Source organism: Anoplophora glabripennis, unplaced genomic scaffold (assembly GCF_000390285.2).
Source record: "Anoplophora glabripennis isolate ALB-LARVAE unplaced genomic scaffold, Agla_2.0 scaffold1066, whole genome shotgun sequence".
Taxonomy (NCBI): Eukaryota; Metazoa; Arthropoda; class Insecta; order Coleoptera; family Cerambycidae; genus Anoplophora; species Anoplophora glabripennis.
This window is the reverse complement of record NW_019417150.1, coordinates 53,013-65,306: the sequence shown is the minus strand read 5'-3', so window position 1 is coordinate 65,306 and position 12,294 is coordinate 53,013. Positions and strand designations below refer to the sequence as shown.

The window sequence follows — 12,294 nt, the reverse complement described above, 5'->3', positions numbered from 1 at the left end:
CTTTGATAATGCTCATATAGGTAAAGTAATTACAACAGCTTTATCTGATCACGAGGGCCAGTTACTGGAACTTGAGGCACCTGAAACAAAAAAAACTAAAATAAACAAAAAGAGAATTTTTTCAGAAACTAAAATGCAACAATTTAAACAAGAACTGCAAAAATATGATTGGGCTGATGTTTATTGCGCGGAAGACCCAAATAAAACATTTAACAGATTTGTAAGTACATTTAAAAATATTATGAATATACTTTTTCCGGTAAAAACTTTGAGAGAAATGAAAAAATCAAAAAACTGGATCACCCAAGGTATAAAGATATCTTGCAGAAATAAAAGAAATATGTATGTACAAAAAAGGAATCGCGAAATATCTACTGAAATATATAAACAGTATTGCAGTATTCTCAAAAAAGTCATATACACGGCAAAAACATGGGCACATATGTCATATATTGAGTCAACAAAAAACAAAGGAAAAGCCATTTGGAATTTGGTGAAAACTTTTAGTGGAAAAAAAACTAAAAACGACGATACGATATTAAAAAATATTGATATTGCTGAAAAAAATAAAATAAAAGTTTTGAACAATGTAAATAACTTCTTTGCAAATCAAGGCGATCAAGTCAATCACATTAATCATATTAATGTTGAAAAAGACAATCAATTTTCCGATAACACCATATTTTTACTTCCGACCGACCCAAATGAGGTCTACAATGTAATTATGAGTTTAAAAAACACTAATTCTGTAGGGGAAGATGAAATACCAGTTAAATTACTTAAATTTACAGCGGCTGAAATATCAATTCCACTAACATACTTAATTAATTTAACATTAAAAACAGGAACTTTTCCTGAAAATCTTAAAATTGCCCATGTTAAGGCCGTGTATAAAAAAGGTGAAAAAAGTCTAAGGAACAACTATAGGCCTATTGCATTACTGTCAAATATAAGCAAAGTTTTTGAAAAAATAATCTATAACAGAATATTACATTTTTTGGAATGTCATGATCTGCTTACAGATGCACAAAACGGGTTTAGGAAAAATAAAACAACAACTAGGGCTATATATCAGGCATTGTGTGAAATTACAAGATTATTAAATGAAAAAAACAGTACCATGGCTGTATGCTTGGATTTATCCAAAGCGTTTGATTCTGTGGATCATGACATTCTAAATAAAAAGATTCAAATGTATGGCATTCGAGGTGTTGCCTCAGAATTGATAAAATCTTACCTGCTGAATAGGAAGCAGTGTGTTGTAGAAACGGACGATACTGGCGCTCTCATAAAATCAAACGTAGTATTAATAGAAAGGGGTGTACCTCAGGGGTCGATATTGGGTCCTTTGTTGTATATTTTATACACAAATGACCTGCCCTCAACAGTTGATGTAAAAACTATTATGTATGCTGATGATACATCTATAATAATCGGTAATAAAAATAAGGAATACCTAAAACAAATGGTGACCGCCACATTGGATTCCCTGGGAGACTATTTCTATAAAAATAATTTAAAATTAAATAAAGAAAAAACACAAATAATCAACTTTACATACAAAAAGGAGGATAATGAGATTATACATACTACTGGCAATGACATCATAACATCTATGAATAGCACCTCCTTTTTGGGGGTAAAGATTGATTCACGTTTGAACTGGAAAACCCATGTAGACCATGTTGGTCAAAAGATCGCTAAATACTGTTATGCTCTAAAAGTAATAGCTCAAAATATTAATATTCCTACAGCATTTATAGCATACCATGCATATGTTCAATCTCAAATAAAATATGGAATTGTCTTCTGGGGAAACTCTAGTGATGCTATCGATTTATTTGTACTACAAAAGAGATGCATTAGAAATATTCTAAACATGAAACAGACAGATAGCTGTAAACAAATTTTTATTGAAAAAAGAATACTTACCTTAGTGAGCTTATACATATATGAAGTAATTATATTTGTTAAGCAAAATATAAACTTATTCGCAGATTTTAACTTATCTCATTTATATGATACCAGAAACAAAAATACATTAGTGACTGAAAATATAGTAAAATATAGTTATATTCAAAGGAATGTCCCATATTCATTACTAAAAATTTATAATAAATTACCTCTAGATATAAGAAATTTATCGTGCAAAGATATTAGGGTAAAATTAAATAAAATTCTTTTAGACAAAGCATATTATACTTTAAAGGAATTCTTTGAAGATAATATATATTGATTTATTGTCATTATACTATGTATGTATGTATCAGTGCATAAATTGTGTTATTTTGTTCGTGTTTACTTATCAGCAATGTTAGTATTGGTGTGCATCTTGTTTTATATTTAATATTACTTCTTATATTTAAATATTTAACTTTTTTACTATTTTTTACTACATATTGACGAGTTCTACACCCTAAGGGTATTTTGTAATTATTATGCAAAGTGAACTAATAAAGATTTTACTTACTTACTTACTTACTTACTTACTTACTTACTTACTTACAACAATCACCGGACTTCTTTACACCAATGCTCAAGGTGACAGTAATTTAGACAACTGCAGATTTTGAATTTCTTTGATAAGCCTGAAAATTATTCCCAATATTGTATGCGAAGTGCACCTTTGCCCTTTGCACAAAAAGGGGTTGTTACGGGGAGGTTTTTTGGGTTTCACTTCACCGCAGGTTTTCTTTATTTAGCCGAGATATTCCTGAGCCGTAATACATGATTTCAATAACGAGTAGTTCATCTACAGCTTTTTATTACAACTAATGTGGAATTAACAGTAAAATAATCTCAAAATACAACAGATGTCAAATTCCAATATTCTAAAACTAACACTGACAACCCTGATCTTTTTTTAAAAGTCTAGAATTTTTATGAGGTCCATCAAACGCCCCACCATCTAGCTTTCCGGCCGAGCAGGTCCTTTCCAAGGTTGTCCCATTTAAGGTTTTATTGTTATAGTCTCCCCCTCTGGTTACACAAGTCGTCCCGACGTGGAACCAGAATCTTTTTCTTCTTCGGAGGTCGACCTCATTTTTTGATAACAACTTGAGGCTTATCATTTCCAGTTCCAAGGTAAGGAGTGAGGGCTGATACATGATATACCCCAAGAGGAATAGTTGGACTTTCAGGGTCACATATCTCAAATGATACAGGAGATACTTGTCGGCAAATGTCATATGGGACATCCCGCTTTGGATCAAATTTGGAAGTTATTCCCTTTTTGGAGTCGCTGTGTGTATGAGTAGTTACCCAAACTTTATCACCAATCTGATACAAAGGAGCTGCGGTCCGTTTCTGGTCTGAATATTGCTTTTGACGATCTTGTTCATGATCGTGAAGTTTCTTAGCCTCTTTCCAAGTAGCTGCAATTTTATCTAGGAACGGAGTAATTTGAGGTAAAAGGTTTTCACTCTGAACCACTGTTCGAATATCGTTATGGATATCATTGGGAGTCCTAAGTTCTCTACCAAAGATTAAGTAGGCAGCGGTACTTCCTGTGGTTGCACAATATACTGAATTCATTGCAAATCTTATAGATGATAACTTGTCGATCCAAGAGGTATGATCGTCTCCTACCATAATGGCCAGTAGAGGTTTGAGATCACGATTTTTCCGTTCAACCATATTAGCAGATGGATGATAAACTGGTATAAAACTATGTTTTATATTAAGGCAAAAACAAACTTGTTGCATTATTCCAGATATAAATTGGACACCATTATCGCTAATAATTTGTCGAGGAATTCCATATCGAAAAAATATTTCGTTTATTAAAATTTTGGCACATTCTTCTGCCGTCGCTCTAACTAGTCCAAAAAGCTCAACCCACTTTGAAGCACAGTCTTCTATGATGAAAATCCATTTCTCTTCTGAGGTTGCCTCGGGAAGTGGAGGCTATCTTCAAAACTGTTGATAATTTTAAGCAGATCCGGATCCTTCATTTGTTCTACTCTGATGTTCTCAGCGGAGCGACTGGGTAGATCAATGGTAATAATACAAATGTCACATGTCGATTCATTGTCATGCTCACAAGGTGGACGATTCCCAGTATTTATGTAATGCATAGCATATGGAGTTGGTTCTCCCCCAAGTCGAAAGATATCATCATTCTTTTCCAACAGTGAATTAAGGGTATCCTTTTCAGTAGGAGACAACATAACGGCTTCATCAGGACGTGGAAAATTAAACGAATGAAGTTCCGTTTTAACATTTTGTTGTTTTGCTTCAAAATGTAGGTCATACTTCACATCGGGCATATCAGAAAACGTCCACACACAATTTAGCATCTTGGATAAAATCAATTCCAAGGAGTGTATTATTGTTAACTGCATCAGGTAGTATGATAAATGTTGTAGGGATAGTATGTTCTTCTAAAGTTACATCTACTCTAGTGACAAGAACTCTTTCGAATTTCGAACTTCCATCAGCCAATTTGACGTAAATTTTATCTTCTGTGAAGGTTTGTCCTTTAGAAACCATAACCTTGTACGAAGAGTAACCAGCAATGCTTTGCTTAGTCGCCGTGTCCAAAATACCAATACCACGTGAACCTAGTATGTTAATGTACATTATAGGTCGAGATCTGGTAGTTAGTTCGGCAGATAACGAGTAACCTGGTACCTTTGTGCTCATCATACAAAATTCGACAGAAGATGGTTCGGCTGTTTTTGAGGAGGCCTTACAGTTTGGACAATTTGTTCGTACATAGCCTACATTTCCGCAACCGTAACATGTTAAAGATGTCGCCAGTTTGGGAGGTGCGAGGGGAGGAGTCGAAATTGCATCGGATTTCGACAAAGTGTAAGTCCTTGATTGTTTTTGTACCAATTTTCGACATTCTTCTTTTAAATGCCCAACATTCCTACAATAGGAACACGTGGTTTCTTTAAATTAGATTTGCTTTGGTCAACATCAAAGGATTCATGCAAAATTTCCTCAGCAAAGCGCGACTGTTCCAAAAGTTCAGAAAAAGTTTCAATTTTATTTCTAGGAACTTTGTCACGAATTTTTTGATTTAACAAACCATACACCATATCTAACTGAATGGTTTCAGAAAGAGTATCTGTTGGTAACTGAGCTAAAATACTTCGAGCTTTGCAAATAAAAATGTCAGTAGGAGTTTTAAAATCTTGCTCTAATGAAAAAAGTTCTTTGTATACGCGATACGGAGGTTTCACAGGGCCAAATGTACTTTTCAAAAGGTCAGTTGCCGCTTCCCACGAAGTTACTGTTGTTTTAACTCCATGCCACCATTTTGCAGCAAAACCATCAAGCAACATCGGTAAGCCACGAAGTGCGTTGTCATCCGAAATCAGGGTACAATCTTTATAGATATTGATCGCATCGATAAACGCGCTAACATCAGAGTCTTTTGAACCATCGAAACGTAAAGAACACTTGGTAAAATTCCCACTACGTGCAGGAGTTGGCGTGGAAGAACCACTAACTTGGAGCCTGTCCATTAATTGTTTAAATTGTTCATCGGCTAATGTGACAGTCATCTCGGAAAGTTGCTTTTTACTACGAAGCCAATAGTTACCGGGTTCAGCCGTCGTGATGTCCACTTACAGCATGCAAATTAAAAGTAAAACTCACAGTTTGTACTCCAGAAAATTCAAATAAGATACTTAGGTATTCCTCAAAGATCCGGCTTAGTGGGTGAGCTTGATTTGAATCCACTAGCAGAGATGCGATGGAACCTATATCCAGCGAAAATAATTGAAACTTGACACAAACATTCAATTTCGAGAAACGTCAGTTCTGGTCCGAAACTACGTTTTGAAAAATGTCTTTAGTGTCTTTAATATGCGATGTGCGAAAACAACGTACTTTTACTACAAACAAGTATTGTTTTTACTCAACGTTTGTAAAACGTTACAGTTTTCACACTCGAGTCAGTTAATTTTCACAGATTGTTATTACGCACAATTCTTGCTTAACAAAAGCGAAATACTTCTCGTTCAACTGAAAACAATGCACAACTTTTCCAGTATACTCGGGCCCCACGTTGGGCGACAATGTTACGGGGAGGTGTTTTTGGGTTTCACTTCACCGCAGGTTTTCTTTATTTAGCCGAGATATTCCTGAGCCGTAATACATGGTTTCAATAACGAGTAGTTCATCTACAGCTTTTTATTACAACTAATGTGGAATTAACAGTAAAATAATCTCAAAAGACAATAGATGTCAAATTCCAATATTCTAAAACTAACACTGACAACCCTGATCTTTTTTTAAGTCTAGAATTTTTATGAGGTCCAGCAAACGCCCCACCATCTAGCTTTCCGGTCGAGCAGGTCCTTTCCAAGGTTGTCCCTTTTAAGGTTTTATTGTTATAGGGTATAATTTGCGTTTTACGGATATCAAAGCCTTATTTTTGTATGTATTAAACCTCTCCAATTTCTTCTTCTCACTGCCGCCGAGTGGCAGTAAGTATCTAACTTTGAAGTGATTAAAACTGTGATCAGCGAATGGTCGGACCGGTCAAAGTGGTTCAGCGGACAAATATTTCGTTGATCAGCCCATTCAGCTGATTGGGTATATTGGGGTTTTAATACAGTTAATAAAAGCCCGTTCAGCGAATTGTTTGACTAAAGAAGTTTAGCCGAACTAGTCCGACCATTCGCTGAAAACATCCTAAATACACTAGTAGACAGTCCCACTGATCTACGGACTTATTAAGAACGTTTAACGCACACAAAAGTTTTTGGAAATTATCTAGCAAATGGTGTAAATCGTTGTAGGATTCCTTTTGCAGCACTTGTGTTTCAAAAAGACCATTTATATGATTTGTTGTTAAAGAACGTATATTGTCATACCTAGTTTTTACGAGATTCCATACTTCTTCATAATTTGAGACTGAGAACTCAAAATTTTGTACAATGTCGCGTGCCTTTCCCTTTATTGCCGCGCGTACATACTGACACTTTTGCACAGGAGCGAGAGAGTTATCAATGAATTTTGCGGTGAATTTATGCGGAAACATTTATTTTGCACGCAAACTTTAGTGATGACACACGTACAAAAAAAATTCATGAACCAGAAGGTAGACCCCACTATTCTTAAGTTTTTAAGGCCGCCGAAACCGAATATGACCATAAAAAATGATTTAATTTGCCCGTTTTCCCGCTAACACCCCCTTACCACCCCCTGAAGAGGGTTCAATTTTAAACTTTTGTACAAAATTGTGATCTATGTTTATTTATTTTTATTTTTGGGATGCTAAAACCGAATTATGATTTCTGTCCTAATCATAACCGTGTTTATTTTGCCTTTTGATATTTTGAACTTGACACCTTATTCTAGATAAGATATTTTACTCAAGAGAGTTCAGTATCATGGAAAAAGGTAAATGCCGAATCGTGAGAGGCAAGGGGACTCACGTTAATCAAGCATCCCGAACTCTGAGAAGCAAAGGGACTCTCATTAATCAAGCATTCCGAATTGTGAGAGGCACGGGGACTCACGTTAATCAAGCACCCCAAAGGGAAAAGAAACCTACCACGTCCACGCCGTTGTTCCTAGGTTGCGCTAAGAGTAGAACCAATCCATAAATACATCTAAGAACTGATATTTCGGATTTACAACATATGAGCTGGAGGTACTCTTAAACTTGTCTAATTAACAGGTAATTGACTTGATCGTTGGAATTTTGAGCGTTGAGTCCATGAAAACTTCTCTTTTTTTTCCGAAAACGTTAAAGTAATTTACCGATGGCCAACTTTCATATGGATCGCGCTGGTTCTTTTAAATTTCCGTACAAAATTAAGATGTATACGTATTTCTATGTTTTTGGGACGCTGAAACCGAAAATGACTACAAAAAATGATATCCACTTACTCGATTACCCTCTTACACTCCCTTACAATCATTTAAAAGAACCAGCAAGATCCATATGAAAGTTGGCTCTCGGTAAATTGCGCTAACGGAAAAAAGAGGAAAACCAAAGTTTTCATGGGTCCAAAATCCATCCAAAATCAATTACCTGTTAATTAGGCAAGTTTAAGATTATCTCCAGCTCCAGATCCTAGGTTGTAAACGTCAATACTTCACCGATCAGAAATATCAGCTCTTAGATGCATTTATGAATTGATTCTACTCTTAGCGCAACCTAGGAACAACGGCATGGACGTGGTAGGTTTCTGTTCCGTTTGGGGTGCTTTACTAACCTGAGTCCCCTTACCTCTCACGGTTCGGGGTGCTTGATTAACGTGAGTCCCCTTGCCTCTCACGATTCGGCATTTACCTTTTTCTATGATACCGAACACTCTTGCTTAAAATATCTTATCTAGAATAAGGTGTCAAGTTCAAAATATCAAAAGGCAAAATAAACACAGTTATGATTAGGACAGAAATCATATTTCGGTTTTAGCGTCCCAAAAAAAAATTAATAAACATATCTTAATGTTGTACTAAAGTTCAAAATTCAATCCCTTTGGGTGGTAAGGGGGTGCTAGCAGGAAAACGGGCAATTGAAATCATTTTTTATGGTCATATTAGGTTTCAGCGATCCCAAAAACCTAAGAATAGTTGGGTCTACCCTCTGGTTCATGAATTTTTTTTTGTGTGTGTTATTAATAATAATTAACAACCTCTAAGAGGTTTCTAATATTTTAATAGATTTTATCTAGACATTTAAAAAAATATATGTAAGCTGCCCATTACTTCTGTAATGCAGATTATCTATGAGTTGCTTTTGTTATATTTATAAATACTCAACACATTAATAGATAATATACAATATATTCCTTCAATATTTACAGTATTGATTTGAAGTAAAACATTTAATTATTCGAGTAAAATACATGATAAGTTTAATATTTGGATAAATAAAATATAAATATTATATATGTATATAATATATACAAATTAAATATATTTTTTTGTGTATTTTACTATCTATAAATAACATTAATTTTCTTCATCGGAACTAAGGAGCATAGTTTTCTCCGTATAATTATGACATATAGTTGATACTCGAGAACCAACACTAATAGGGGGCCTTGAAGGATTATCTAAACTATTATAAGATTGTGGAACTGTTCCACCACTTGGACTCATGGGATCGTCAGGATCAAACTGAGATAATCTCATTCCCCTTCCATTTTTTCCACCTAAAAATATAACAATGTTAATAAATAATAATAATACAAGCTAAGCTTTATGAGAGTAGTGTTCTCAAAATTACTAAAATTTAAGTTTAACGTGAACTTTTATAACGAAAAAGTTTAAACAAGATTTTAAATAAAAAATTTAAATAAGTGTGGCGGCCCTGAGATCCCGAGAAGGGTTACACATATATTTCTTTTTTTTTCACAATCAACTGATAGATACAAACGGGTATTTTCTTATTTAAAAAAAAAATAATGTTTCTTAAAGTTACAGCATTAAAAAGTTTGAACAATGGGACGTTAATATAAAATTAAAATATATTTTATGAAGAGAAATTATTTTTGCAAATAGTAAATAAACCTGATCAAGTGGTTAAGAAAAAAAGAGTGTCTTATAAATATATGTATGTGCAACCCTTTTCGATATCTCATGGTCAGTCACCTTTTTTAAATTTTTTCACTAATTTCCTTCGAATTTTTTTTCGTTACTAAAGTTCTCTATATGAATCATCCCCTAAAAAAACGGTGTAGAGCCCATTATCAAATGGTTATGGGATTTGATGTTCGCAAGCCGTCACTGAGCCTTCATAAATGATTACAAGCCACGTTTCCAGTCATTTTGTTTGGAGTAGTAATTTTATTTCCTTCGGGTTGACATTCAATTAAACGAATCATTAATATTGGTGACACCGAGATTTAGGATTTTGAGATTTTTCATTTATCAGTACCAGATCTGCAATGTTGGTTGCCCAAGCTCGGCGGCCACGTGGCTTGTAAACGTTTATGACGGTTTTGCAGGTAAACATATTTAAATGCATTTATAAGGCATTTCGAATTTATGGAAATATACAGGGTGTCACCTAAAGAATGTTATATACTTCAAGGGTATAATCTAGAACCCAAATGGTGTCGATTTAACCAAACTTGCTTGAACGAAAAATGTCGCAAAACAAAGTTATAGGGTGTTAAAGTTCCTTTGTTTTGTTTTTTGTTTTCTTCTTAACTCCGAACCCAGTTAACTGATTTTGTTCTTATTAGGTTAAATCATACAGGGCGTTCATTTTACTAAAACCTTTTGCGAATATTCTTCTGTAACTTTTTTGAACTTTTAAATTTTTACACGTAACTATCAGAAATAAATAGAGAATTTTATTCTACATAAAAAATATATACCTATCGGAATTATGCTCGGTTATGAAGATATTACAGAAAATATTTATTAACCATACCCCATATTTTTTGGAAATAACTACGTATCCATAACAACATGATAATTTCGATATGTCACTGTCAAGTTTGTATTTTGCAAAAGTTTTTTTCACAATGAATTTACGAATGAAATGAATTGAATTATGAAATGAGAGACATGGTATATCAAGAACATTTTAGTAGACGCGCCGCTAGACTGTGCTGCAGACAGCCTTCTCATACATTGTTTGCTTCTTTATTCGCTAGATTAGGAGAAACTGGAAATTTTCTGTCTAATTCACGAAATGGGAGGTACCTACGTTCAAAGAAAGGTACAAGGCGAAGAAAAAATTCTAGAAAGAATAGAAGAAAATCCCATAATTAGTATTTGTCGTTTGTCAGTAGTCACATGAGTAGGCCGCAAAACCATTTCAATTATACTCCACACGCAGCAGTTAAAATGTTTCCATTTTCACCCTATACAAAATTTGCTTGTACCAGATCCCCCGCTGAGATTAACATTTTGCGAACGATTTTTCCAGTAACGTAACAGGGACCACACCTTCGGGAGAATTATTACCTTTACAGGTGAAGCTGTTTTACCCGTAGAGGTGTTCTTAATTATTGGAAAAACTCTCACGTGTGGAGCGAAGAATCCACACGCAATAAAAGAGCATCACTTCCAACATGAATTTTCAGTCTATTCTTGTCCATTAGGTTGTGCGGGACTAGAGGAAATTTTATTTTGGGGCCTATCGCTCTACCTGCAAGTGAACGGCCGCGAAATTATGAGGAATTCCTTCGGCAAGGCCTGGGGCTCTCCAAGAAGTACCCATTAATACTAGACGACAAATGTAGTTCATGCACGATGGTGTCTCTGCTTATTACAGCCTTTTACTTTTGCGGTCATTTGAAAGGAATTTTTTACAACTATGTAACACCTAATACGGGAAAAGAACTTTGGAATAGAATAAAAGATGCTGTACGATAAGTTAGACGAACGTACAATGCGTTTCCTATAATCAATAGTTTCATAAAACGTCTAAGGAAATATGTCGACGCAACAGCAAATTTTGCTCAAATCGGTTAGCTGAGTTCTGTGTTCAGGAAAAAAACTAAGAAAACAAGAAATAAAAAAAGAAACTTTAACACCTTATAACTTTTTTGCAACATTTTTCGTTTAAGCAAGTTTGGTTAAATCGACACCATTTGGGTTCTAGATTATACCATTGAAGTATGTAATATTCGTTAGGTGACATCCAGTTTTTATTGGAAATCATTCATGCAGGTGTTTTGTATCTTTATGTTCACAGTTTGTAAGAAAAAGTAGATAATTCTAACAATAAAACTAAGACACACAATAGTGGTAAAGTTAATTTTTATTTATTTCGAAGTTACAGACCTATGAAGTTTTGAAGAGTAAATCATTATACCAACTAAATACTTATCTGATTTCACAATTGTTTATTTAATGACATTTTTTAAATGTTCTCCTCGCTGTTAGGAGTTTTTTTTAACAAAGATAAATTTTTATTTGGTTTACAAATTTAAAGCTATTTACTTTTCATATTTCCATAGGCCTGTAACTTTTGTGTCTTTTGCCTCAGAATTAAGTCTATTTTATTCTATAAAAATTTGAATATATCAATACAGAAGTTACTCTTCTATAATTATAGGTCTGAAAAAGCATACTAGGAATGTTATAGGTTGATAAATGTGTGTAGTCCAAAAATATTTTTTAAATAACACAGTAGGCTTATCTAATTCAAATATGCAGAGGTTTTTAAATTATCATTTACAATAATCTCTTGGAGAAGCAGTTTTCCTAAGCATACATAGTGGCGAAGATACAGAAATTCATTTTTTTTTGTTTAAAAACATTACATTTTATGTAAAATATTCCATTTTTTGAGAGCAGCACAAAAATTATATTTTTGTTTGATATTGATTGATAGTCTACATGATTTTCGAGAAAATTGTTAAG

The 12,294-nt window shown here is 34.1% G+C and overlaps 1 long non-coding RNA gene across 1 annotated transcript; it reads right to left on the bottom strand.

The window, feature by feature from the left end:
* Window positions 1-2,440, bottom strand: LOC111692169. The gene is made up of 3 exons (XR_002763161.1): window positions 1,591-2,440; window positions 1,238-1,456; window positions 1-80 (listed from the first exon to the last, which is right to left on the bottom strand). It is a non-coding gene; the product is annotated as an uncharacterized LOC111692169 (long non-coding RNA).
* Window positions 2,441-12,294: the final 9,854 nt, after the last annotated feature.